Here is a 4,574-nt window from a genome sequence, read left to right as displayed (position 1 = left end):
CCAGTGCTCTTGCTGCCATGGCAGGGGGTCGGACTAGATGATCTGCTCAGGTCCCTTCCGACCCTAGAAACTATGAAACTATGTGATGTCTTGTGCTCACAAGAGATGCACTAGGGGCCTCATAATAACTGCCCTTCAATACCTAGAAAGCAATTTGGAAGTGCCATATTTATTAGAGCTGGAATGGTGATAATTTCTACCACAAAGACTGAAGAAAAAAAATTGAAATCCTGACGGTTGAATTCAGTGGAATCACAATCACTTCAGTCTACAAAATACCTCACATGAGTTTGACCTTTAAAGATACACCAAGGATTACACAGAATAAACCATAGGTGATCATTGGTGACTTTAACAGCCACAGCACACAATGGGGTTACAATGTGACCAATAAAGATGGCAAAGCAGTAGAAGCCTGGTTAGATGCATACCACCTGAGTTTGATCCATGACCCAAAGTTACCTAAATCATTCAACAATGGCTGCTGAAAACAAGGATACAACCCAGACCCTATATTCACCAGCAACACCATCACTGGGCAAAAAAATAAAATGGTATTAGATCCTATCCCACATTCCCAATATCAGCCAATTAGCATTCAGATCAAAGTCACAGTAACACTTATAACAGTGCCATTCTGCCAACATTTCAACCTTAAAAAGACAAAGTGGAAAGGCTTTTCAGAATAACTTGATGTCACAGTCAAAACCATCAAAGCATTACCTGAGAATTATGACCAATTCATAAAAGCTGTACAGAAATCTGCAAAGAAGAACATCCTATGGGGCTGCCGCATAAATTACATCCTAGGCCTCCTCCATAAATGAAGACTACAGCCAACAGTATGAACTAGACCCTTTTTCCACAAACACCATCACTACAGGCAAGGAGCAAATTTTAGACATCATAGAAAAACCCAGGAAATCCAGGTAGATGCTGATTGAGTCAACTGATATAACGCATAATAGTAAAAAGACATGGGCAACAATACATAAACTAAGCGACAACCCAAAAAAGGTAAATCGACATCATATTGTCACCACTAACCAAATTACTCACCAGATGCTTCTCAATGAAAAAAGCCCAAAAAACTAACACCTCCCCCCACCCCACACCACCAAAAAACCCCTTAGACTGGAATGGTGCAAATACCTCAAAGACCTGGGTTTTACACACCCCTTCTTAATGATGGAGCTGAATGCTGTTATTAATGCACTGAAGTCTGGGAAAGCAGCTGGCCTTGATGACACCCGTACTGAACAAATCAAACAATTTGGACCCCAGACTCAAGAATGGCTCCTCTGCTTATACAACTCATGCACAGCCAGTCAAAAAATTCCAAAGATATGGCAACATGCTCAGGTAGGTGGAGCGCCTCAAAAGCCAGGGAAAGATCTATCCAACCAAAAAGCTTCAAACCTCTCTCTCTGCTATGTCATACATACAGATTGTACAAACAAATGTTACTGACCAGGCTTGCCCCATACTTGGATAAAGACCTAATCCCCAAACAAGGCAGCTTTCACCCTGGAAAATCAATGAGTGAGCTGTTCAATTTAACTCCTCAATGTATTGAGGATGGTTTTGAAGGAGACCAAATTACCCAGAACCATGTTTACCAACTTAACAGCTGCCTACAATACAGTTAACCATTGATGACTCTTCCACAAGACCCTGGAATTAACAAAAAATCTACATCTTACGAAGTCAATATGAACCCTGCTCAAAAACAGTTTTTTTTTTGTCAGCCTGGATGGAAAGCAAAGCAGATGGAAAAGCAAAGCAGATAGAGATGACAGATTAATGGCCTCGCCCAAGAAAACATACTGGCACTGCTGTTATATAACATCTATAGGAATGACCAACTAATCAATCTAGAACAAAACATTTCATCTATGCAAATGACCTGTGCATAACAGCCAAAAACACTAACTTTGACCATGTTGAAAAATCCCTAACCAAGGCACAAATTGGCCTAACCTCATACTACTACAATTACTTACCAACTCAGAAAAACACAAGTTTGTGCTTTCCATCTAAGACCAACCACCAGTTCAACATTACATGGTCCAGGAACCCCCTAGCTCCCTGTCCTAATCCAGTGTACCTTAGAGTCACCCCTCAATCAAACCCTCTCATATGAAGAACACATCATAAAGATGAAAGCAAAGGTCAATACTTTGAATAACATTCTATATAAGCTCACAAACTTGAAATGGGAGCTAGACGCTCAACCATCTGAACCACCGCTCTGGCTCTCAGCTTCTCCTCTGCCGAGTATGCATGCCCTGCATGGGTGAGATCTGTACACACTAAGCACCTTGACCTCATTCTGAATGATAGCTGCTGATATATCTCAGAATGTCTGAAGCCCACCAGCCTAAACAGTCTGTACCTGCTGGCTGGCATCTCTACACCCGACATCACAAGAGCAGTAGCCAGCAGGATAGAGCAATTGAGAAAAACTAAAAATGCGAGACACCAGCTGTATGACCATCCCACAGTGCACAAACTTCTGAAGTCACATAGGAGCTTCCTCACCAACACCCAACCTCTTGATGCCACACCCAAGAAAACACGACTACAGATATAGCATGAGAGGCTGGAGAAAATACCTGACAGTAGAAAAATGGATATTCTAGAAGCCAAGTCCTTACCACCAGGGTCTAACAAACTATGGCAAAGGTGGCAATGTCTCAACTGCCTACCTACCAATCAGACACTCCACGGAACTAATGAAGTGCGGCTATACCATTTGTTCAACCACCTGTGACTGAAGCACAGAGCCTCAGACTATGCAACATCTGCTGCACTGTCTACTGCTTGAATGCACATGTACAACGAAAGACCTCACACAGTACAATAAATGAGTGCAAGCATGTATAACAAAATGGTCAAGTATGGCATAGAGACACAAGCAGCAGCAGCAGCAAACCTTTAAATCCATGGTGTTCTTTTGAAAAAACCCCGTACAGACATATGCTTATCAAGCCTCTGATTATCTAGATTAAATATTCTCTATGGGTGTTAATATTTAAAAAAATAGGGGTTTATATAACATTTTTGCAGCATATTACTCCTTGAAACACGCTTCCTCTGCACCTCTCCGACCTCTGCAGCAGCTCATTGAAGTTCATTAGAATCTCTCCAAGTTGGAACTTACTACTAACTTTCCTTCCCTTCAAGGCTCACTTGTAAGACTTTCCTTGTTGAAATACTACTGCTTTCTTGCATCAAAGGAAGAATGCAGAGCCAGCTAACATCTTAAAATCTCCTAACAATCTAGGCTGGATTAAGCGAGTCTTGACTGATCTCCTTGGTTTCAGTCCAGCTCTGAATGGACATCTCATCCAAAACTGCCATGACATTTGATGATTTTCTACCTTCATCTGAGGGCAGGAATTGAAGAAAGCACTGAATACTTAGCTACAATTTTACCTTAAAAATAATCTGTCCTGGGTAAGAAGTAACATGTCAGCTCTGGAGTTACCCCATGTGCTTCTGTGAATAAATGATGTTTCAGAATCCAGGATTAACAAGTCACACAAAGCATAGAAAATTTCCTACAAGCACATCTGTTTATTGCACAACTAAAGCATGGAAATTAGTAGCTTGCATTTTTCTCAGTGGCAACTGAGGGGACCACACAGAGAGTTTTAAAAAGATCTGTTTATATCTGTTCTACATCATGCTGCAGTGAGCACATTTTGGCCACTGGTGATAAAGCTGGAAGACATACAGGTCTGATTTTCCCTCCACTGAAGATATAGTCCTCTTCCTATTGAGGAAGTATCTACACCAGCCACGAGGTACTGGCTTTCAACTAGAATATTAAAAAAAAAAAAAAAAAATCACTCACAGTTCATAAAGTGTAAAAAAGTAATCTATCCTGATGTCCAGTTGTGTTTGCTCTGATTAATGTACCCTTATTCTCCTTCCCTCCCCAACATCAAGAAAAAATAAATGTGTTTACATGTTTGTAGAAGTGCTGACCTTTCCTTATGCAGCCTGCAGGATTTTGTTAGGTTTCTATTTAAAGCTGCTGCAGCAGCAGCCCAGTAGTTGAGTTTAGTGAAATTATACATTATTGCAGGGACTCCTGATTCTCTCGTCACGTAGCCTCAGCTCAACTGCCACGTACAGAATTATTTATAAACACTTTGAATAGCTGTCCTTGTTTCAGATATTACCACAGTGCAAATGTAGAAATTATGCCAAAGAAGAAGGTAACACTTGTCTCATCCCTCCCTGCCCCCACCGCAGACTTGGCATTACATTGCTGAAAGTGTGTTGGAGAAAACATAGAACCGTACTTTCAGTTGAGTAACCTAGATCTTGATCCTCCATCCTTCAAAAAGTGAGTATTTTTAGAGCATTCTTCTACATTTTAGTTTATTTCAAATATAGCTGGGGGGGATGTCCATTTTAAGAATACCAAGGCAGTAGGAAGTAAAGAATATTTCCAAGCAATGGCCCAGACCTTACAGTGGGCCCTGTATAGACACAACAGGATGTTTATAGGAATATCTGATCTTTAAGCCATGCTTTGAGGCTATAAGCTATCAGCCAATATG

This window comes from Gavialis gangeticus, unplaced genomic scaffold (genome assembly GCF_001723915.1).
Source record: "Gavialis gangeticus isolate Ggan-Ray unplaced genomic scaffold, GavGan_comp1, whole genome shotgun sequence".
Classification (NCBI taxonomy): Eukaryota; Metazoa; Chordata; order Crocodylia; family Gavialidae; genus Gavialis; species Gavialis gangeticus.
The sequence above is the reverse complement of the archived record's forward strand: the minus strand, read 5'-3'. Positions refer to the sequence as shown.